Genomic DNA, 25,934 nt, shown 5'->3' with positions numbered 1-25,934 from the left:
ATGTTACTGACTATTACAGGACTTTAAGACAACCCAGGGCAACTTATTTCAAATACACATTTTTTTCACCATTTAGGAATCTGGTGAATAACTTTTTAAATTTGAACTTTAATGAATATTATTTCTATATTCTAGGATTCTGAGATTTCAAGTTTTGATGAATGAAAAATTAAAGAAGCTGAAAGCTTTTGTAAATGTTTTTTTTTTGTTAATACATCTAGTAGTGTAATTCTTTTCTTTCTCTTGGGTTCTGGCAAATTTCTTTTTCTAAGCGATCATGTTAATCAATCTATTGTAGTTTAATGATATCCACATTGATTTTTGCATAATTGAAACTAAGAGTTTTTTTGGAATGGGTATATCTGCTACTTTCTGAATTTCTTATTTTTTTCCTGTCATTTAAAAATAGTTGATACAGTTCCTTATTAATCTAATATAAAATTACTCTTGGCTTATACAACCAGCTCATGAAAGCATAATATGACAGAGCTCAGCTGTTGTGTTTTATGAAGTATGAAATTATGAAGTTGCTTTTCTTTAACATAAGGTGACTAAAAGTACATTGTACTTATAGAGTCCCTTGTTTGCTTGTGTGATGTGTGTAGCTCCTTTGTCCCTGATCAGATTCAATCGATTTTGCTCATTAGCTCAACCACACAGCGACATTCTCTGAACAGCTGTGATCTCCAAAAGTCCACTTCACCAAAAATCCAGGGCTTCTGCTGTAGGAGAATTCTCCAGTTTCTAGGTTTCAAGGGGGAGATGTCAGTTCTGTGACATGCTCTGTGCCACCCTGCACTGTTACACTTTGTAATGCAAAACCTTTGTGCAGTTCATACAGTATGTGACAATGGATTTATTTGTTAATTACACATCCTGTCTAGCTATGTGTATTGGAGTAAAGACAAATGCAGTGTATCTTGCTGATTATACAGAGCAGAACTGACACTATAATTAATGTCTCTGTTGACCTTCTGAAACAAATATGTATCAAACTTAGTTTTTTGTGGGTGACTAGTAAAACCATACTGCTTGTCCTTCTGTTTTTGAATGCACAGTATTATTAGTTTAACAGGGAACATCTACACTCTTGAACTGTCTTGTTTCTGTTGTCTGCAGACAGCAGATATCAATATTAAGCAGATGGACTCTCCCACACGGTGTGTACTGTATAATGCAGAATCTAACTTTCATTTGAGTATTTTCACACTGAGGTTCTGCTGGAAATTTGATTACAAAGAAAATAAATGAGATTTTGCATGATATACTGTATAGTGTATAGTGTATAGTGTATAGTGTGATAGAAAGATATAAGTACCATAGATAACAGTCAATATAATCCTAACATTTTTGCGCAGACTGTAAGTCATAAATACTAGAAAATGAAACACACAGTATTCATTATTTTAACATCCCCATTCTTCATATTCTAAATCTTCATATGAATTCAAATGAATTCTTCATCATACTAAAACTTAAAGTTGCACATTACATGTCCGGCCATTCAGAACAACTCTATAGTCTTAGCTCAGGCAGTGTCATATTTTTAAAGTTCTTAACTACTATAGGTTTTGCTCTTATACTTCAAACTGTTTTTAGGAATACCCAAGAGGAATACTGTGTGTGATTAATCTCCCAGAGAATGAAATCCTTTACAACAAGTTCCACACCAGTGCAGCTCGCATGCGACTACTGTGATAATCTCCTCTGTGGATTGCATCTTAAATCCTGTATCTATTGCTTTTTACTTACACTAAAGCAGCATTATACCATTACACTGCATTGTCATTGGTCCTTTAGTCCAAAGAGCTTCTCACTCATCTAGCTGAGAAAAATACTTGAGATCCCTGAAGGGAAATCTTTCCTAAATGTACACTGTCCATCATTTAATTTTGAGTTTGTTTTTGCATTTGAGCTGAAAGTAATGTAGTCATTCCCATGGTATTTCTAATGTTGTTTTAGAACATTCTATAGAAGTTCACAGTTAAGATATCTATGAATTCTGAATTTATTGATCAGCTCTTCAATGGGAAGGACTTTTTCTTCTCATGCCATACTCTCATAAAGCTTCCACAAACCTCCTGGCAGCCCTGATTGCCCGCTTGATAATGGAGACTTCTCGACCAGACTCAGCTGCTTGTTATTATCTGATTGGTGAGGAATTAAACCAGCTATGCAGTGACATGTGGATTGATTGTTACAGCCAGTCTCTAGAAGGTTCAACACTTCAGAATAAGCAGAAAAAATGCATCTAAATTGACAAAATCAGGATTTAATGTACTGTTACATGAAAAGATATGGTCTGAATCTGGTTTCTGTCTGTGCAGAACAGTCAATGATTATACGCTGTACATTTTAGACGGGGTAGGCAGTTTGCACTTTTTTTATTTAATTCAGTTTCTTGTTCCTTTCCATTATACAGTAACTATAGTACAAGTCATGGTAGAAGACAGCTTCTTTCACATGAGCACAAAGGAGAGCCAGTAAGCCCCCTACAGCTCCCACCCTCCCTATTATTTTAATACATCATGATTCTAACAAAAACAAAATCATTGCATAACAATCCATTTGCTATTGCAATTTTAAGTTTTTTCTTTCTTGCAACATGACAGAAATTTTAAATGCACTGGTAGTACCATTTGTTTGCATTACAAATGGTAAATTCTCTGCCTGTTTAACACATGTGCTGATGAAGATAAGTGAAACCCCCTGATTTTGACAGAAAATAAAAATCTAGCCATTCCCAATGGAGCATTAAAATATCTTAAATTTTCTATAAAGAGCTGGAGAGAGATGGTGAATTGTTTATACAATGAAGTCAGTTTAATGACTGTAAAATTATAAAATCACTTCATGGAACAAAATAGAATATTATGAACAGACAAACACAACATAGTGCTGGCGAGCTGTTGCTTTAAGTAAATAATTTAGAGGACAACATTTGAAATTGAAAATAAATAAATATGCATATGAGTTGGTGGGTATAACTGATTTGTTCTGCTCATCCTTTGTGAGCTCTTAAATTAACTTTCTTTTCCATGGACATGCAGAGCTGCAGGGATAGAAATTAAGGAGGCTTTGTAGAGTGAACTTAACATTTAATGTTGGATATTTGTAAGTAGCTCAAAGACTTAAAAAGTTAGTTGTTGTACTGTACTGTACCTTGCACATTCTACATATAGAGTATAACAGAAATCTTGTCATGCTCTTACTGAGGCAAAGTACACATATTAAAACCACAAGTATAATCCCCAAACATATCCACGTGTAAGTTTTACAAAGGAAAGCTAACAAAAATATAACTTACATTTATTTTAACAAATACAAATTTCATTAATATTTTAAGCAGTGTTAAATAATACTGTATATAATTTACCTCTCATGATCTATAAACTACAATATTTCTGACAACTTACATGACACAGTGGCATTTTCATGTCATTATGGAACCTTTGTTGGAACTGAGCCCAGAAGTGGGTTAAAATGTCAAGTCAATACATTCTGAGGATTATATTTGAAATACAAAATTCTTGCATTCTAAATTTCTTTGCTGCAAGACTTATTGTAGGTGGTTGCATATATATTGTGAATTAAAGTATCTGAACTGTTTGGGATTTGCACATGGATCCATGAAATGAGTGTGAATAATAAGTCACTTTCTACCACTATAGTTTTCCCCACTCATTGGTTTTCCATTTTATGACCATGCCAATCTTTTTATTGAAGGTACAGTGTTTTCAGATTCATTCACCAGGATACCAGGGGTTCCTTAAAGACACCTTTTGTGCTGGTCTCTCCTTAATTGCTGTGATTAAAATTATGTAGTTGAAAAGAAACCAGGATATCTGGAGAGAAAACACTAAGGAATTTAAAACATAACACATTACACTGAGTCTTAGTATTCTAAATTATCATTTTCTGAGCATATTTCTTGGCTGAAGCAGAGTCATGTTGTACTGTATAAGGGTCTTGTACATTAGGGCTCAACTGAAAAAAGCTTTGAATTGTATTTCATCTTTGACAAGATAAAACAACCCCATTAACTGTTGGTATAAGAGATGGTTCTCTAGGGCTAAAAGGCCTTGACTTTTAACGCTTCACATCGAAACCAGAGACACCAGCATATTTAATATGGCTGTCAGATTAATTCAATGGCCTGGGCACACAACGACTTGTAGAAGCTGTTTCATAACAATTGTATTTGGCAAACGTACTATTAATCAAACAGTTATTAATTGATTGATGCTGTGAATTAATGCCCTGCAAATGGCTTGGAGAAAATATTGAAAAAAATATTTTTTTTTATGTAGAAACAATTAACGATTCTAGGGTAATATTCACCAACAGAGTTTTCAAAGCATTTATTTAACGTCCTGTAATTATTATTCTCTTTTAACAACATTTTCCTTGTACAGTAGGTCTGTTCCTTTTCAATTTAGAAGTATTTGTTTTAGAACCTGCACAGTAATCTCCTGTAAGTTTTTAAATGCTCAAAGAAGATGAAAGAAGAGATTCCATAAAGACCATCTACTCTGTTGTGGAATTTATCAGACGGCACTTTTTGTTTTTGCCCATTTAATTTCTTGGGTTATATTTCAAATGAGATCACCATGTTGTGCTGACATTACATTGTGGTTACATTACTGTATTTACATTGCATCTTAGTGGATCTTCAGTGGAGAAGCTCAATTTGTTATCTTGGCTTGCTGAGGCTGAGAGCACCACATTCTGAAATTATTCGAAGGGATTCCTCTGTGAAACAGGAAAAGAAATTCAGTAATTACACCTCTCTGGTCCTCCATCAAATCAAGTAGTCTGTAGGTAAGCCAGGCAGATAAGAGAAGATTGAAATGCTTTGGTACAAGCAAAGTGATAGTAAAATACATTTGTATATACTAATGCAGAGGTAGCAAAACCCATATAATGGAGGAAAATAGTGCCAGATGCACGGAAAATGGGAATGTTTGGAGATAAAATTCTTATAAAACTCAGTCTTTAGAATAGATAATTAAATGTTGAAAGACATACACATCTATATCATTCAGAATATAACTGCTGAGAAAATACAGAAAAATGTGTGAATATAAAAGCAGATTTTCATAAACAGATTTTTATTAGTAGTATTTTTAGTAGTTTAGTCGACTGATGTCAATCTGTTCATCTATTGTCCATCTACAGTACAGTATGTCTGTCAGTGTTTGTATCAGTGTGCCATATTAGAATAGGATATAATGCAAGTGCATCAGAAGACTTACAAATTGCATAGAAAGAGTAGACTGATTTTTAAAATATAAGTTAAACAAATCTATTGGACCACATATATTGGAATCAGTGCAAAATGTTTTAAAATTATCCACTTCGCAGGAAGATGAAAAGTTGCCATGAAGCTAAACATTTCAAAACAAATTTGCAATATGAAACAGTGTTTAAAAATACGCAATGACCCAAAGGAAGCACTTGCAGAAAGAGAGTACACACAGTACATCATGGCTGATAATCAGTTCAGAGCAAGCCAGGAGGAGAAAAAAAAATTGATGTAAACAAAGACTGCTTAAAGATTTTCTCAAGCAGTTGACATCAGATATTTCCATTGTGTGAGCGCAGCATAAAAACATGTCAGTTTCTGTGGCACAGGTTTCACAAGCAGGATGGAGTCAGAGAATCTCAGCTGCTGTGTAGAATGTACAGTAGGGTAGGGATTGAGCAGATGACAGGCTAATCTCAGCATGTGTAGCGAAAGGCTTGGTAGGCCTTGGAGAAGATCTTTGATTCCAATTTGAAACCTGGGCAGCCAGCATGTACTATATGAGGCAGGTGTGGATAATTTGAGCATGTCCTTTAGTGTCAGACAAAGCTCTGGCGTTTGTGTTGGTGGGTGCTGGAGCGTGTTGATGGACTGCGATGGGGGTCCAGGAAATAGAGCATTATGGTGGCCCTGGTGGGACAAACAAGGGGATGAGAGAAAAACTTGACATTTGCAAAAGAGTAAGGGAGTTAAGTTTGAAGTGTGCTGGAGGAGGCAGAGTCCAGCTGTCATGGGAGTTATATACAGTACACCTGTCAAGCCCAGCTATTTACAGTATACAGTATCTCACCCAATTACAAGTACAGTATGTCTTTACATTTTGCTTTACCGTATGCTGTATTCTCTATTTAAATTTGTAATCTGTTTCTAAATCTTACAGTAATTTAATCTATTATTAAGTACAATTATTTAAATCAATATTGATTATATTCTGTAGGGAATATCACTGGCTGTACCTGTAGCAAACGAAGGAAGATAACGCATGTATCTACAGTTAAATGAATGGTGGGAGCCCTAATATTTGTGCAAGTTTATACCTGAAAAATATGTCTAATGTTTAATGGGAAATTTAGAACATGTATCTAGCATATTTGGGATATTCCTAAAATAAGATTGTCCTCACAAGACATAAACAATACTTTTTTATTAACTTTACTTGTTCATGGTTAAATTATCTCCTTTTTAATTTTTTTCTCTGCTACAAATGAGCTACTGTACAGTACATAGACTGAATGGCTTCCTCTCGTTGGTAACCTTTATGTTCATTATTTTAAGTCATAAATGAGCTGAATATTTCATACAGCATTTATGAAAAACATTTGCTGATGAGCAGACCGTTTCAGCTGTTTCAATGTTTCTTACCATCACCATTGTTTTACACAATATTAAGAGAGATTGTAGAATGGTGATAACATAATTTTGACACCTCTTCAAAATAACTGTGAGACCAATAATTTTTTTGTTAGTCTAACTCCTACTTTACATTATTGAGGTATCCGATATGTGGAAAACAAAAGTATACACCTATTTCTGTTTTCAGAACAGATGTTAAAATACTTGAATTACAGAGAAGTGAGGGTTTTTTTCCCCCCAAAGGCAATTTGTTCCTTGTTGTCTCTAAACAGTTTGAAAATATAATGGTGAAACTCTAAACAGACCAAAGTTTAAGAATGTAAAATTCAATTCAGTTCATTTTAATTCAAACAGATGTTCAATTTTCTCTTGAATATAAGCATATACGAATATAAATAAAAATATAATAGAAAATGTTTTACCCAAATTAAACTATAAAAAATTCTAAAATCTCTATGCTCTTATAACGAATAAAAGTTAATGTGTGCCTATGCCATCCTTTCAGAATTTTCACAGGTAGGAAGTACCAATGTCTGTGCTTCAGTCCTACCACCTTGTAGCATGATCTTTTCAGATCAGATCTTGGAAGCCACTCAAGACTGGTCAGTACTAAGATGGTAGACCCCTGGTTGCTGATAAAAATCAAACCAGTAGAAACCAGTAGGTGGCACTCTTCCTTTCAGACCCCCCAAAATGTCACAATATCATAACTTCGTAAATATATTATGAGTTTTATGATTGATAAAAATAAGTCCACACTTTAAAATTTAGTTGTGTCCAAGGGCTGTTATTATATACTGCAGAATTTCTTCCAGCTATAGTCAAGACACACTGTAGGAAGACATCGATTTGCTTTATTTTTTTACATTTCTTGACAAATACATACAGTGTTCTTAATTGTTTTAAGAACTCCTCCTTCTGTGATTTCTTGAATTAAACAATAGTGTACTTTTGTCGATTTAAGAAACCTGTCTGAATGAAAGGCTTTAAATTAATGGAAGAGACTGTTTATACACAGAATTAGACAAGAATATACTACAATGAAGAGTATTTAGAAAGGTTTATATGGGGGGCAAAGCTTACTTACTTCAGTAGCTTCTATTTTTGCTCTTAAGCTAGATACAGCTTTGGTAAGCAGCAAAAACACACTTTTTCTTCCATTACCATTTTGATGGCTGTACTGCAATAGAGAGTCATTACTGCACAGAACAAAACAGAATGTAGAAAGCAGTTTATAGCATAATATAAGCTTATGGAATTGCACCACATGATTCCAAAATAATTGGTTAAAATAAGATTTTGAGTTTGTGGTTGTGCTGGTTTTATCCTGTATGTAAGATACTATTGGTTTGATAACCCTTAGAGCAAAGGCTCACAATATCATATTGCTGCATTATTGTAGCACTTTCATAAAAAGTGTGCTCCATAATTACTGAGTGAAAGAACATCTGACATCAAGTAAAAATGTACTCTGACTTGCTGCTCTGTTGAATTCTACTGTGAACTTTCTTTGGTGTGAAAAATGTTACCCTGAACTGTAGGATATATTCTCTATGGGAAAAGACAATTTAATTTACCTGTCTTATCTCTGAATACTAGTCTATTCTTGTTTCAAGAGTAGTGGCTGTGAGGTAAATCATTTTGAAAGTTGTGATATTTCATTTCTAGTCCTGCACTGTTCATTACGTCACCAAAGCTCTGGTATTGTTCCTGTTGTTTCTGATTACTTCAAAAATCAGTTCTCTTAATGGGAAACATCTAAATGCATTAATGCGTAATAGAATAATGCTTAGAAACCCTTGAAATATATTGTTAGGTACAGTATATTATATAATCAGTTAAGTCTTGACACTCAAGTATCCTGTAAAGTCAGTCTACAGTAGTGTATAGTATATCATTAAGCCTTATACATTGTAATGCTGCTAGGATGAGGAGTGTCGAGGGACGATATTTTCTTATGCATGTCATGGATTTCTTTTACGCTTTTGACTGTTCCAGGATAGTCCCAGAAAGGTATGAGCATCCAAAATGGCAGCATGACACAATACCTGGAACAGGGCACAGGCAGGCACCCTGTTCCAGACAATATAAGTCAAGTGCCAAACTCTTAGAGATATCCTCCCCCAAATTGGAAATGCTGAGGTGAAAGCTGCCAAACTGTGATTAGTGCGTGGAAGTTGAGGAAGATACTTAAAGGACTTACAGAGATTGAAGTATTATATGGTGTGACGTAGATGACCTGTTTGGAAATTGTTTGGCAAAATGACCTGTTGTTAAAACCTAGAGGAATTAGAAAGAAAAACCAAAGCCTTACAGACTTAAAAGATAGGCTGTGTCCCAAAAGATGCTCTTCTGTGATACAGAGAAGATGAGGAGATGCTCAAGCATATGAGGTGCACCATTATAAAAAAGGTATTGGGACACCCTTACATGACATCACTCATTGGTTACGCCTCACAGTAAAAATGCTTTCTGTTATTGCTGCTTTCATGCTGCTTCTTGTCCAGTGGCTTAGTGCACGTCAGCAGAAAATTTGTTAAAACAATATTCATTTGCCGCTTGCAGTTTGATTGTCCCTGCACAAAAGTAGTTACATTACGTCTTCATTCATGTTGAGTAGGTTAGATTCAATATGGCTGAAGTCAACTAAATAAGGAAAACTTAGCCATACCCCTCTCTGTTTACTCAAAATGTACTATTGAATACACAATTTTGTCTGTACACAAATGACAGTACAAGGAACATAATGTGTTCATTTATGTTAAACAGGATTGATTCAAAGTGGGCAAAGAAAACCTAATACGGTAAACTTGGCAAAACTTTGTAGTATAAAATACTTTGTCTTTCCATGTACACAGTACACTGTAGGTAAACAAAAATTAATTTGTCAAAATGAGGTAACGAAATAATACTGTAGCTTTATGTCAACACTTGTACTCTGTAGAATACATACTGTATAAAACTAATCTAACCTAATGCAATTTTGTTTTTAACTAAGATAATATTTATCTCCATGGCACCTTCACTCTACTTTGCTAGGTTAGAAATAAATGATACCATTTCACAAGGAATTTGTGGTAACTGCCAAACGAAGTCTGCTTTTTGAAGAAAGGGCTCTTTAGGGGTGCTCATGTGCACCACTGTGAAATTTGAAATGGGACACTGTAAGCCCTTGCTTACCTAGCGGGAATGTGTACATGAAGGGAACAAGACCACAACTGTGGATTTTGGGATAGAGCTAAAGAAACACCCTACGAAGAAGTGTGGACTGCAAGCAGGAAGTGAACTGAATACACTGAAGGCCAGGAAAAAAACAAACTTGTTTGGAGACCAGGAATTGGGAGCTATATGAAAATGATCATATATTGTTGTGTTTTTTTAAAGACAATTGTTTTGTGTTATTGATATATTGAGAGTAGACTAGCTACACACGATAGTTAAAAAAATAAGTGAAATAGAAGCTCAACCCACAAGCTGGGATTTATTTTAGTTTTTTATTTAATTTTTTATATAGAATAAAAAACACCGTTAAATATGCTGTATCCCTTGGCATACTGTATTTTGTCTCGAGATTCACCTGAAACACAACCCATTTGATGACTACACCCCCAGTGGCATAACATAACATAAGGAAGGTTTCAAACACGAAGAGGCCACTCAATCAGTCCATCTTATTTGTTTAGTTGAAAGCAGCTTATTCTTGAATGAAGCCAGAGTTGCTCAAATCCCTTTTGTTGAAGGGCCTTCTGTTATAAGTTTTAAGTGCATTTCCCCATAGTTTGCACTGGTGTCCTCTCGATTACATTTCACTTTTGATTCTGAACGAGCCTCTTCAATCACCTTTGTCAGTGACTTTGAGGAATCTGAATATTTGCATCAGGTCCAACTGTAGTGTTCACAACTGATGGAACCAGAAAACAAAGCCTCTGTCCTGAAAACGTTTTGTTGAGGCAATTAATACGGCTGGAAAAAACTTGAATAAAAAGATTTGTGTGTACAACTTAAAGATTTGTTTAAAACATATCCTTAATAAGGACATGCTGCAACATGAGGAACAGATCCAAAAAAGTCCTAGAACTCCTGAGCAGCAATGTCAGTCAGGCTTTGAAGTTAATGGCTGAGAAGCAAATTAAAATAAGATCTTAGAAATTCATGTACATTTTTTGCATGGTGGGAATGAGATTTGGCAGGTACATTCTCACACAAGTTGGATCTCACTTTTACAATTTCCTTGTAGAATTGCATGATACGTTTTGCTTGTGGGTGGGCCTGGATGGAATTTGCAGGGAATTTCTTTCCAAATTATGTATAAATTAGAGGAAAATAATATCAAATCTCAATTTATGTAAAAGCTGATTTAAAAAAAATAAAACGAACATGTAAAATATTGTATTTGTGCTGTGAACACTAAAAAGCTATAGTCATTAATTAATTCACTGAGATCTTAAAACATTTGTATTGCATTGTTTAAAACAAATTGAACAGGCATTGTTATCCATAATAGCTTCTCTGCATTTTCCTAAACTATGGTATTGGTTCAGAAATACTTAAATGATTATTCAGAAATAGAGTAGTGTAGATCTCTGTAATTATATTTATATGCTCAGGGGAACCCCCCTTATTAAAACTCTGGTTGCTTCTAGTAGAAATGAACAGCTGATTTATAGTAGTCTAAATCACAATTTTTTATTTGTATGAACTGGCTTAAGCTGATTATCAGCTAACTTCTACTGCTCAGGTAATGATTACCAATAAAATATACAGTAAACAGTCTCTTTAAATTGATGCCGTGATAGTCCCTGCTGGGTTTGGAAATGTTCTTGAACTGGAAGGTAATGGTCACCAGTCAAACCTTTTCTACAAGAATTACATACCTGTAACTAGTGTCAAGAGGGAACCCAGTCGCCCCTTTTCCATTGAAAAGTGTATGAAAAGACCAAAGATCTAGACTCTAGCAAGGCAGAGACATTTTATTTAACCACTTGCATTTTTTTGTGGTGTTACAAGGGACAAAATGAAATGTAATTCTGTTTAATTTCAAAGGATGGTATCTGCTGACCCAGTCAATAGACATAAGCCAAATGTCTGTTAGTACAAGATTCAGTGATAAATTAATAAATTATACATTTTTTACACTAAGCTTCCCAGGGCATTTCATCTGATCCTTGAGAAATATTTAACTACTTAATCATTGTTGGAAACTCTCCTAAAGGAAAATTCATAAATACTGTAAGTACTAGGAGCAGCAGGGGTGTTTTGAAAAATTCAATCTGCATTGAATAGAAGTCCACAAAAACAGGCTTTGGCCACACTTGGTGGCAAAATGCATGTCAGGCTCTACATCACAGAAACACCATTTAAGTCTAAAGTAGCCTTCTGGGATTGAAGCCAGCATAGGTTCTTAACCACAGATACTAATTCAAGGAGGCAAGGTGTGTGCAGAGAGGCTTAAGGAAGCCAGATATAATTTGAGGACTTTCTTGGGGCTTAAAATTAGAAATCTATCATACAGAAGTAATTTTTTTGTGATTATCGCACACATTGGATGGTTGTGCTGTGGTGCTAAATTCAGTGTGCTGGTCAGATGAGGTTAGAGATATATTCTATGGGAGATACAGTGCTTATAGAATGTGTATATGTAAGTATAGATTTTGTTAAGAAAATATTGTTTGGATTTAATTTAAAACTTTGAAAAAATATACAGTACTTATCATTCCAGAATTTGCTGTTTTTTGTTATTTGGTTATCATATGCATCTGCAATATTGGTTTTGTCTTCTTTAGATATATATTCTCAAGTATTGACTAGTTAAATATTTTAAAAGGTCATTTTGAGTTTGAAAGGAGTTCTTTAGTCAAATCCATCATACTTTGTCAGCAGGCTGTCAATATGATTTCTTTCTGAAGACTTGTCTCTGTTAGGCTGTTTTTAGATCTCCGTAAGCAAAAGACTGAGGAAATGACTCGGTCTTTTGCCTTTGTGTCATTGGATTTTCTTGTAATAAAGAAATGTGTTCTATTTTTGATGTTTTTTTTTCTGCAGTTACAAAAATATATGTAATACAGTACGTGGCAGGTCATTTTGATATTTAAGAAGGTGTGTTTGGACTAAAGTAGAAAAACATTTAAACTTTAATAAAGGATAGAACCTTTGGAAAATGTATTGATATTAATAAAGATATATACATTTATATGAACTTTTACAGTTATGTACTGTGTTATTCACAATGAGCTGTCCCTGACCGTTAGTTCTGAGTGTCCTCAAACCTGAAAAGGCATTTAATTATTGTAACCTTGATTCCTTGACTTTCCAGGTACAGAGACTTAGGAATGTATCTAATCTTCTAATTTTCACAGTGCAGTGTAAAACAATATTGTAATTATGTTTACAATTGTGATTTGCAGTATTGCAAAATAGATATTGCAACTGTAAAAACAATTGTCTTCTTGTCCTATTGCATATCACAAAAATGTGATTTTAATTTTCAATTAAAAGTGATTAATTAACTAAGAAAGTGATTAAATAAAAGTGTGAACTCATCATTTAAAAATGATTCACAATACTTGATTTAATCAGTGAGAAATAATAGTCTTATTCATTATATTCTTATTCCATGCATAAATATTAAAACGTTTTCAGTTGACAGTCTTACAATAATCTAAATAAAAAAACATGTGAAAAGTATACTGTATGTTTCTATCGAAAATGTCCTAGTTTACAAAATAGATGTTTATGCTCTTGCTGCCTGCATGTAACATACTCTGTATCATTTGTCTGTATTAAATGGAAACTGACAGGTGAAGGTTTGAGGGGAGAAGCTGGGGGCACTCCTCCCCTTCCTCTATCATTCAATTTTCTCTTTCCTATTTAAACCCTAACCTGCTAACACACGCGTCTAAAGTTTTGAATTCCTTCCACCTCCCTCCTCTTCCTTTCGTGTTGCCTTTTCATCCAGGTTCCCTCTGGGGGGTAAGTCAGGCTGACTTCCCCGACCTCAGGTTGGCAGCGCCACCTTGACCCCTCGTGGGGAGGTTCTCACAGCATCGGCCAGAGGGGACCCCCGGCCATATTGTTCTCAGCAGCTCTAACCTACTACTTCTCCTCAGTCCCCTGAGGACCTAGCCTAGTCTCAAGACAGCGCCTCAAGAGTGACTCTCAGCAAGTCAGGGGACTTCTTTCACTTCCTTCTCAAGCAGCTCTTTCTCTACATTCTCAGCCCCTGGGGGAGCGCCTCTCAAAGTGATTCCTCCAGTCAGGGGTTCTTTCTCTTCCCCCTTGAGGGATTTGTTCTCAGTCGTGAGGCAGCATCTCTCATGTGACTCTCAGGGAGTTACTGGAGTCTTCTTCTACCATTCCTATCCCCTGAGGGCCCAGCTCCCAGTCACAAGGCAGCGCCTCCCCAGTGACTCTCCGCGAGTCAGGGGTGTTTATGTTTTCATGCCCCCGGAGGCTGCCGAATCAGCCAACTCAGACGGCCCACTTGGGCTCCCAGCGTGTTCTGGGTGCTACTTTCCTGTACTTTACTAACCCCTGCTTCACTACTTGAAATGTTATCTACCAGGAGTTTGTGATTAGGCTTGAATTTTGTCTAAATTGTTTTAAATTTCCATTGTAACACTTCTCTGATCCTCCAAATTTTGCATAATATGTGAGCTTGACATGTTTGCTGACTATACCAGAATCTAGATCAATGATGTTGCATAAGCAGAGCATCGTAGTACAGATCCCAGTGGTAGTCCAATAACTACGTCCCTCTAATTTGAACATTCAGTCTTCATTTGTAGTATTTATGTTATTTAACCAGCTCACAATCCAAATAATACAAATGAATACTTACCAGCGAGGAATTGGAGAATTTTATTTCTTTCCCCAAAGGCTTCTAAAACTCTTAAGTAAACCATGTCGCCTGTTCTGTTTGTACTCATTACTGCAGTTGTACGTACAGTATATACAGTAGAAATTTAGCGAATTATGTAACCAAGGTCTGCCTTTTGTATATCTATGGTGACTCTATCCTAGAATCCTGTTTCCATACAGATGATTCTACAAGTTACTAACTTTTTATTTAGTGCTGACATTCTCCTTAACTTTTTCTTGTTTTATTAAATCTTTTCAGCAACTGTTTTCTAGCTTTTATTTATTCTTGGAATTAACCTGTTCTGTGCATCAAGCAGAATGTCCTTAAAATCAAGGATGTTTTTTAGGAATTTCATATCAATCTCAACAGATTCTGGTTCTCTTAAACTAATTCACTCATAGTCTCTTTTATGAAATTGTAAGTAAGGTTTGTTTTGGACTCTACTTCTACAGATTCAAAACATACTGTACTTCAAATCATGCCATATTAAAATTACAGTTCTTTTTGGTTTCCTTACTTAAATTTTCGAAATTCTGCCTGGGTTGTTTGAAAATGGTGGATCAATGCAGGCATTCCCTCTTGTACAGTAGGTGTTCTGAGAAAGAAAGTAATCATTAGCTACAGTATGTCTACAATTTCAGCCATAGAAAAGGTTTCCAGTGGACAAAAAAGCTGTGGTCTTTTCCAGAACATTACAGTATGTCTGCAGTGATATCCTCTATTTAGAGATTAATATTTGCATTTACAGTATTTCACATTTGGATAGTGCAGACAGGATATTTGAGAAAACCATTGATTAGGTTTTACTCTTCAGTTTGTTTCCAAGGGCTTTCATATGGAAAGTCTGATGTTTGTGTCTTCAAGTTTCTACAGACATTTGGCACATCTCTTTTGTAAACTTTAGGTTATTTCTGTAAAAGCGTAGAATTTCTCTGCATGTGCAATATTCATATTGAGTTTAGAGAAATTTACTAGAGTAGTTCTTCTGAGATCAGTGGAGAGAATTTTGAGAAGGGAGATATTATGCATTGAAACAAGCTGGAAATTGAATAGACTGTACTGTACAGCATATTGCCTTTTACATTGACTCCCTAGTTTTTCTCACTCACATTGCTTTAAATACCTAATTTCTTTAGCATTTTCTTTAAAAGACTGAGTACTTTCATGAGAATTCAATTATGGTAGCCTTCACATACATAGAGCTAGAACTATTAGTAATGTTTCATTATAAAGTGTTTCTTATATAACACACATGTCTTGTGAGGTTGTTCTTTCTCCTGTGATAATGTAGACAAGATTTAACTCTTTATTTAATTAATCAGCATTGGATGATTTGACATCATTCCAGGTGTAGAGGAAAAGCATATTATTTCACTTAGAATAAAGTGTTATTAAGGATTTATAATAATTTTTGTGTGCCTTGACCAAGACAGGTCTCTCTCTAAATGCAGAGGAATGTGTGAAAGAAGCCACTCTGACATGAGACATCGTAAGGCTGTATCAAACCTTAACAGTTTAATGATATACTTTGTATCACAGATGGGCTCCAGCCAGTTTATAGGCTGTTTCTTTGCAAAACTACAAGTCAAAGGTCAATATCTATTATCCAAAGGTAGATATACCAATTAGGAAGTGCAAGGTGAGTACCATAACCAAACCTGACAGAGTCTCAGCCAATTGCCAACTCATGATGTTGTACCTAAAAAGCAAGAACCCAGCTCACTTTGGTTGTTTGGTTAACCTACTGGCTCCTCATATCTCTCCAAATAAACTGACATTTAAAACCACGTGACTGCAAGCAGTCCAAGTCAGGACTTCTCTCTAAGATGCCAGGCCGAGAGAGTGAGTCAGTAAAGTATAGTATTCTGCCCAATATATTCTTAAATCTTATGTTCATGAACCCACTTTATTTTCACCTCATCAACAAAATAAGACTGTTGGAGTATTTCTTGTCAATATGCAGAATATTTAAGCATATTCTAAACAAAGCTACAGCCAGGATGGACTGAGTTCCTCTTTTGTCTACCTTACACCAACTGTTTTTAAAGACGAAAGTTCAGCAATACACTAACAGTGGCTGAACCCCAACACTAGGCAAAGCTTCCTCTCACTTTTCAGTCTGCACTGGGACTTTCCCTGCCCAGTTTTTAGATATTCTATTGAATATACAGTATACTGATGGAAAAAAGAAATACAACATTTTCTGGAATGAGAATACAATAGTTATAGCTTATGTACTTTCACAAAAAGTTGTCAATTTGTTTTAAGTCCTGTGACCAGCAATACAGCTTCCACACTGAGGCATGGCAACTTGCCAATCACACAAAAGCTTGTTAGGTGCACTTTTACCTAACGAGGTCCAGGTGGAACGATGCCTGATCAGCTCACCTTTAAAAAGGGCTTAATTCAAAGCATAGGTCACTGCAAGAAAAAGGCCACACTTAGTCAGTTTTCTTTCCATTCCATAATGGCTTTAATGTCACCAGAAGCAAGGGAGAGGACCACTGGCATTCTGCAGGCAGATATGTCATGTGCCAGCGTTGCCAGACACCATGGAGTAAGCCGCTCCACTGTGTCCCGACTGCAGAGACGGTTTCAGCAGACTGGCAGGAGAGATGACTGTCCAAAATCCGGTCACCCTCAAGTGACTGCACCAGAGCAGGGCTGACACATCAGACTGGTCCGCCTGAGAGATTGTTTCAGATCTGCCACCCATATAGATCTATGCATGCTGCTGGCCTTAGAGCAAGGCGAACTGTCACAGGTCTTCTGCTCACACCTCCTAGACGTCACACCTGACTGGCTTGGGCCAGACAGAGGCTGCGATGGACTTGTCAGCAGTGGAGTCAGATCCCCTTCACAAATGCCTGTTCAGCCTGCTCCACACAGATGAGAGGGCCAGAGTGTGGAGAAGGAGGTGTTGCCTTTCTTTTTTCTATCAATGCTGTCAATACTATTCTGTCTTGCCAGTAGTGCTATAAAGGTCCTCCTGTGTAAACAGAACACTTGTCACTTAACAATTAAAGAATTGCTGTGTCAGAAAATGTAGGTCCATGGGATACTTTTATTATATTTAACATCTGGTCCCTATTAGGAAACATTGCCGGCACAGTTTAATGTCACAATTTCAGAACAGTTTTCTCATTTGGCAATTTACAATAAAATCACGAGCTGCCTTCTCCTTAGTAATGCAAATCATAATCCCCATGCAGATTAAATTATAAAAAGATAACTTGTTCACATTGTGAACTGCAGAGTTGGAAATAATGACATCCCAGAAATGGAGGAAAAGGATGATGGTTTAAGAAATGGAATAAACAAGGAGGTGTGTGTGCTGATTTAATTGGTTATGTATTAACAAAATAAGTAAATGTGGATGTAATTTGTGAAATGCAATAATTTTCAGAGGAATTAACATACATAAACTGATGATAATGGATTATTAAAATGTAAATCCTCAGAAATTAATCTACTCATTTGTTTAGGGGCTTATTATTGATTTTGAAATACACTGAGCTTCCTCAATAGACAAAAAAACAAACTTCATGGCAGTGTGCTATTCTTTTCTATAATCCACTCAACAATGTAGCTAGAGTATTTGTTCTCCAGACAACCCCAAGCTCTAGGCTGATTTCTAAATGAAAAACAAATGAAAAACAATTTGTGGCTAATGTTAATTTTTACAACTGAAAAAACAGAGTTTTCTCAAATCAGTCTGATTACTCAGATTGTTTATTGTTTTTTTAGAGTGCCATGTACTTTTTATCTTAAAATGACATCCCTGAATAGAATGAAATTTGGCCCAAGGAAAGTGCACTTTGTGAATCATGAACTGTTTTTGTGAACTCATTAAGTTGTATAGGGCTGAAAACACCCAACTTTTAAGTGTAATCATTATTTCTTGAAAACAGTAACGCGTTTTTGAAGTATTGATTCAATCTAGACACAGTGTACTTTAGGCACAGTGATTTGTGCAAAATGTCAAAGAATGTTGATTACATTCATTCTTCAAATGTAAGAAGATGAATACAAACTTACGTTTAGTCATTACACATGTCTAATAGGGTACTGCTCATACAGTACGTGTCTTTTTTGACATCTACTAAATCATTGTGGAAGAGGCCCTTAATATCTTCATTTGATTTTTTTGACAGTAGTGTAGCTTGATCCTGTCAGATCACAGACGCTAAGCAGAGCAGACCTTTGTCGTTACTGGAATGGGAGACTCCAAGGGAAACAAAGGTTGCTTCTTCCATGATGTTGGCAAAATGGTAGGTGGTTACTCTTTCCTCTGGAAGAGTATGATGACCCAGGATACTGTACTGCATGAGATGAGATGCTGTCCTTCAGATGAAATGTAAATGAAGTTCCTGGTACAATCTTGCCTGATTTAAGTCCCTCTTAGATAATTCGGTGAAGTTATTTGTTATTCTTCAATTTATCTGCTGGAGTGTGGCTCAGGTGGTGCTGTATGGCAGTGGTGGATACTGTATATCCTCCAATATGCACTTCGAAATCATTTGGGATGTAAAGTGCAATAGAAGCTTTGTGAACTATTGTTAACACTATGAGATGTGGTAGGCAGATTAGTAAAAACAAACAGGTATTTTTGTTTTGGGTTGTCTAAACAGGGTTATATGCTCGATTTTAAAATGATTAATAAAATCTTATAAAAAAGCTTGACAGAAATTTAAAAGGGGTCCTCTTGATGTGGCTGGCTGGTTCAAATTTGCTTATTTCTGTTATATTCATACTTCATATAGAACTTTAAATTCCCACAATGATGTGGGAGGGCTCACACTCACACAGAGCTAGATTAGATTTAATCATCTTGACAATAGAAGAGATGAGTCTGGTCTTTATGATACAGATATCAAAGGGCTTCTTTTGGTTCCATAAACAATCTAGTCAGTTCTTTGTCTTCAAAGTGTTTTGAAGATCAATGAAAAAAAATGAGGCAACCTCCACTTCTCAATGACATTTCATATCTAAGAAAAACAGAAACAGGGTGTCCTTTATCAAAGCACAAAGCAAGCAGATGACATTTTTGAAATAGTCATGTTTCCTGCTTGTTTTCAATTGCAGGATTAAAATAATAAAATTTGTACAATGGCATCCACTATATGAGCTCTATGCACTTGTAGTTGTTTTTTAAAGGAAAGGATGGCTTTATTAGGTATGTGTTGTGTACAGTGTATCTTACAAATGACTTTTATCACATGATATGACAGATTACAATGAACATTGGCATGGAAGAAAAAAAGAATGACAAGGGGAAAGAATGCAATATTTGTCATTCAGATATAAAAGGGTCACTACTTCAATGCTCTTAGCTCCCTCTTGTCTAAATAATACCCTGCATTAATTCTTCTGTGAGGTAGATTGTTGGTAAGCACAGTATGAAGCCTGACTTCCAATCAAGACTTTGACATGATCAAATTGGAGCGATCGCTGATCATTCTTCGTCTTTGGACAGCAGCACAGGCATGTTCATGAGTTTCTTGTGTTGAGCTACTGTATAGATTAACTTATTTTTTTAATGAAGAATGACCTGGAGAGAAAATTCTTTTGATCACCAGTCAGCATGTTCATCTCTGAATTTCAGTATGAAAGATTTTTGAATCTCTGTCCTTCTGCAGTTGCCTCATAGCACTGAGATTTGAAATACAGGTAGTTCTTGGTTTACATGGAGACAGGGTAAAAGTGTATTCTCACAATCAGAGGGTTGAACATTTTTGAGCAAAGAAGATTATCAAGAGACCTGATTCAAGTAAACAAAGTAATTAAAGGCATTGTTAACCAGATAGACTTCTTCAGAATCTATTATACACTGAAAGATGCAGCTGAGTACAGGAAACTACAAAGAAATTTCTTTAAAACAGACACTGAAAAACTGCAGGAAGGTGCATTTGAAACTGGGTAATGGAGACAATTTTACACTATGGTTTGTGAAAGGCTGGAACAGGCTACCTAGCCATGTGTCTGAAGCAACAATTATTACACTCTTTCACTAAAGGATTGGATGAGACCATTGTGCCAATTAACTTCTCACAACCAAATGAGCTAGATGAGCTCAATGGCCTTTCATCTGTGTCTTTTCTTATGTTGTTAATCTAGTTATCTATTGCAGAATCTCAATGTCCTTGATATTCATTTAAAAGTATGGCTCTAGTTCTCCAAGTTTTTTTGTAGTAGTAATGTACAGTAGATAGTTTTATTAAGTAACATTATTTTTGCAATACTTCTCATTCATTTCTTTGCCATCATTGGACTTTTAGCTGATTTAATACTGTAGGTTTGGTGCTTTAAACATTTGCATGTTTTCAGTTTGTATAGTATACTGAAACATTTGAATGCTTCAACAGGAAAATAAATTCCATGTTTTCAAAACCATTTACACACACTTTACAAATCCTCCTAATTGTGACAAATATTGGTCACTTAACGATTTTCCAATAAATTTGAATTCAAAGTCTCAATATGAATCTATTTACAGTAGTTAGAGTGATTTTTAATTATGTCTTTGTAGTCTACAGTATGTCCATACACCTTTCCCCTCTTTTGTTAAGACATTTCTGCAAAACACTCTGCATGGTCAGATTTCTTTATTGTATTAAGGCAATAAAAATAATAAATGAAACAGGAAATAAATCATTACCTAACAGGAATAACATACAGTATGTATGTACAGTTTGTGTATCTTAGTTTTAGGCATCTAACCTATTACCTTTTCATGTATTAGATGTTAAATCTTTTTATTTCCTTTCAGTCACTTCCGACATTGCTTTTTATACTGTATATTATATATTCAAATGTTACACACATAAGATTGTTTTTTATTGTGAAAAAAATATTTCCACAGATTATTTAATTTGGTATAAATTCTACTTTTATGATTTTATGATTTTATGTAGCTGTAATTCATTTACAAAAAAACATTAAAAAGTATAGAAAATGTGTTATAAATTTCTGAAAAAACTTTCTGCGTCTATTGGTTATGACGTTGATTTTTGCATACTTGAATTTGTTTTGATTTTTAAAAAATTGCTTAGATTGTGTTCATTTGTAGTTAGCAGTTTTAAGCACTTCTAATTCTCAATTTAATACTTCTAATTCAATTTTGATTTTTTTTTGTGGTTTTCATTTTTTAATTTTAAATTTTATTTTGACTCCAGTCTTGGCCTCTTGCAGTACCATCTGAATCAGAATCTGTTCAGTTGGTCAGTCTACTGTTATTGAGACATTCCATACATTTCAAATCTCTGCTTTCCTTCTCCTGGCAACATTGGATCCTGGCCTTATCTTGGCTTTATTTGATGCCAATAATAATTCTTATTTAATGTAGTACCTTTCATGACCCTTCTGCTCAGGGTGCTTTACAATAAAACATCTTGAAAGCAAAAACAAGTATCCACATTTTCATACAATAAATTAAACTGAATTAAAAGGTTTTCAGACAGGATTTAAAAGTGCTGACTTCCTTCCAAGATCTTAGACAAACTGCCAGTGCTCGGAGAGATGAGTTATTTTAGTTATGATCTGAGCAGCTGAGTTCTGCTGCACATTGAGCATACTCCAATTTGTTAAAAAAGTGTAAGACACACGAGCACTGGACAGCAAGCACCATTAGCAGGTCCTAAATGCATGTACAGTGTTAGTTCTATGCATCAGAATGGTAGAGTGAAGGTATGCTGATTGGCTCTTTCCTTCTACTCCACAACTTTGTTAACTTTAGTTTGACTATTGATGGCACAGGGATCAGTTCAATAATCTTGGTGATATTCAAAGATGTAATAATTAATAATAATTCCTAACACTTATATACAGAAGCACTTTTTCCAGACTCAAAGCGTTTTACAGGTAATGTGGACTCCCCTCCACCACCAGCAATGTGCAGCCCCACCTGGATGATGCGACTGTAGCTATAGTGGGCCAGTACACTCACCACACATCAGCTATCAGTGGGGAGAAGAACAGTTGATGTGATGAAACCCATTTAATAGATGGGGATTCTTAGGAGACCTTGATTGGTAAAGGCCAATGGGAAATTTAGCAAGGATTTCAGGGTAACACCAGCTAGCAGTCATATCAGCCTGCAACTCACAACTGGCAACCCATGAAGCTAAGGAGGTGTGAGCCTGCTCAGTACCTGGATGAGAGACCTCCAGGGAAAACTAAGGTTGCTGCTGGAAGAGGTATTATTGTGTTTGTTAGGGGGCACGCACCCTACGGTCTATGTGGGTCCTAATGCCCCAGCATAGTGAAAGGGACAGTATACTGTTAAAAGGCACCATTCTTCGGATGAGACATAAAACCGTGGTCCTGAGTCTTTGTGGTCATTAAAAATCCCAAGGCGTTTCTCGAAAAGAGTAGGGGTGTTACCTTAGTAGGGGTGATGTGATTTAATCATTTTGTTATGGCTCTGTGGTGTAAGTACAGTATTTCTGTTTGATTAGTAGATTTATTCTGTTTTATTAGTAGTAAAGCCAAAAGTGAGAAGTGGGCTTTACTCAAATGGTTATAATTAAAGCACTGCACTGTAAATGTGCTGCTTTTAACAGACAGGTGAATTGACTGGCAGGAAGGTATTTGAAGAAAGGCTCCTAAACACATCTTCTTAATCATCCTGTTTTATTGTTGACTGGGTTACTTTTCATACTGAGATTAACATTCACAATCTCCTTTACAAAGCATGTATAGTATGAGCTATGGTATAAATGTCATTAACACAGAACTGCCATATCGTCTCTATGTCATGCATATCACTATAACTGGGAAATGAAAGATATACTAGAAAGCTTACTCAAACGTGCATGCAGACCTGGCAGAATCTAGTAATCACAGCTAAAGGAGTTGACTTCCCATCATTCATATACTTTTATAGAAATGTCTTGTGCTGTGATGTGTAGCACCTTTAAGGCATAAAGCAATCACCTTGACACAAATACATACTGCAGTTCCATACTAATTGTATTTGCGGGTCATCGTGAAATTTTTGTTTTGCAAATCACATCCTGTATATGAATCTCTTTAGTCCTAAGTTAGGTGTTTTTTCACAACATATTGTAACAGAAAACTGTAAGAATGGCTCATTGAAAACTCAACATGAGTACCTCAGCCTTGTTTAATGATCTTAAAATTGAATTAAAACTTACAATTCCCAACAGTCTTTTTAAAGTGTTTTTAGATTTTTCTTTATTTACATTTTGCTAATTCATTTATTCAGTTTGATTAGTTCTGATCTTGAAAAGACATAGTGTTATATTTTATTAGAGTTATCTATTAAAAGTGGCTTAAAGGGCTTGCATTATAGATTTCATGCCTCTGGAGTCTTTATTATCTTTTCTGACTTGCCTTCCATAGAACATTGGAAAGCTGTGTTATGAAGCACAATGATAAACCCAGACCATTCAAACCAAGAAACGATTAATGAATCTCAAACCTTTCTGAATACGTTATAACAGACTTTAGAAGAAAAAAGGAAAGAAACTGTAAATCACTTTTTTGTATATTGCAGACCACAAGTCTTGAAACATTTTCGAGTTCCAAAATTTGGACACCTTAGCTTTATCTGTTGTTAATAGTTATGAGAACTGTGCTAGTGTGATTTTTTTCTTTCTGAAGATGGATTCTGCAGTCAGTTTTATGAACATCTCAATTAGAAGTAATATTCATTCTCCACTGTATTAAATTTACCACTTTGTTTTCTTTGAAAGGAAGAATAAACTTATGTTACAAGGGATCAGTCTAGTGTGACATTCCAACATTATAAAATCCAAGGTACAGTAGGTGAAACATTGAGCCTAGCAGTACATTAACATCACCTGCACAGATCACTCAACCAGAACAGCCCAGGTTACATGTTGTACCTTAACCATTTTGTTCATTCCCATTCTTAATATTCCCTACAACTACTGTACTCAAGGCTGTTTGAATGCCTCTTATTGATTTCTTGCCAATCTGAAATAACTGCAATGCCTCTGGATCCACTTCTGGTGGTCTTCCAGCCTTCTGATTCATGACATTGACTACACTGGAAGTCATATGTGGATTTGGATTTATTCCCCTTAATCCCTCCTCTGCTACAGAGTGTGCAGAGGATACTTGACTTTCCCAAACAATTGTATCTGTTTTAAAACTGTTTTCAAACCTCAATAGTATAGCATAACTTTAAAGGATTTCAACTGAAAATCCCAAGTTGAGCTACTGAAATGTTATATGATAAAGATTTAAAGAGCAATACGTTTGCACAATTGTTAGGGAACAATTTACTGGATCTCACTAAGAATTAATAAGAATTAATCTGCTTTGTTTCACGGTAAGTCAGGCATTTTTACAGAGGCATATTGTGAAGAAGTAAATCTACTGCAATGCTGTATATTTCAATATGTCTACATAAACTTGTAAGTTCTAAATAAATCATAATATTGGAGGCTGTAGTTGTTTCCTATGCAAACGCTAAAAGTTTTATTTTAATATTTTATTTGAAAAGGGACCTTATGCAAAACCCTGTTAATTTGTTTTAAAAACTGTGCTCTCAAAAGAAAGCCAGTCAGATGTGAAGATTAATTTTTAAAATTTAGGCATTAGTTCTTTCACGGCCAGTGCTACTCTCTGACTACATGCAAAATCAGCATAGGTTCAAAATCAGGTAGAGCTCACAGCATACTGTTCCGAATTATTAGACAGTACAAAAAGGAGAACATTAAGCAGATGTTTTGAACTCTATGTCAACAATACCATGATATAGAAGATCATTAGTGTTGTCTGTTTTAAGGATTAACAAGCATTAACATATGGAACATTACTCTACTGTATATGTGTTGTATTTAGTAGCAAGCTTTATTAATATAATGTCTATACTTAGAGTCATCCACAGTAATCAAAGATCTGGATTCCCAAGAGGGACTGATATGTCTCTGTTAGCCTGCAAACAGATCAATAGGATTATCTCTCAGCAAGACAGCTGAGACAGCTTAACCTTTAAATTGGATGGTAACTCATTGGAGTAACCATCTTCTAAGCTGGAAGTGTTATTAGGATTTTATTTATTTATTGTTTTGTAACTATATTTTGAATTGTACACTAGTCCTAGAGAGAGCCATTGAATTTGAATTGAGGAAAAATATTTAAATAGGAGCCACGCTGAGTTTCTCTTGATAGGTGGGTTGTTCAGCTGATACAAATATGAAGGGAGTGTATATGCTAAGTTTCCTTCTTCAACTGCAGTCTAAATATGCAGATTTTTAAGTGACTCTATGATGTCTTTCAAAGCAGAGAGATGAAAAATCGAACAATTTAACTTTAATGTCTAAATCTAGGTATCTGTGTACTTAATATCTATCCTTCTCTCCTTTTTTTCTAATAATTGGACTTTATACATGGTTAAATATAACCTTCACAAATACAGTACAGTTC

General features: G+C 35.4%; 1 protein-coding gene across 5 annotated transcripts in view; it reads left to right on the top strand.

Annotated features, from left to right (window-relative positions):
• Positions 1 to 25,934, top strand: part of pcdh15b (protocadherin-related 15b) — a 314,610-nt gene that overhangs the window by 20,559 nt on the left and 268,117 nt on the right. For 4 of the 5 annotated variants that reach the window (XM_088634837.1, XM_088634840.1, XM_088634843.1 and 1 more), the window contains exon 2: positions 18,671 to 18,787. The exons of the other annotated variant lie outside the window; for it this stretch is intronic. The gene's annotated coding sequence lies outside the window, so the exon portion shown is untranslated. The remainder of the gene's footprint in view (positions 1 to 18,670; positions 18,788 to 25,934) is intronic. 5 annotated transcript variants of the gene reach the window in all.

This window comes from Lepisosteus platostomus, chromosome 6 (genome assembly GCF_059453375.1).
Source record: "Lepisosteus platostomus isolate fLepPlt1 chromosome 6, fLepPlt1.hap1, whole genome shotgun sequence".
Taxonomy (NCBI): domain Eukaryota; kingdom Metazoa; phylum Chordata; class Actinopteri; order Semionotiformes; family Lepisosteidae; genus Lepisosteus; species Lepisosteus platostomus.
This window is presented reverse-complemented; position numbering and strand designations above follow the sequence as displayed.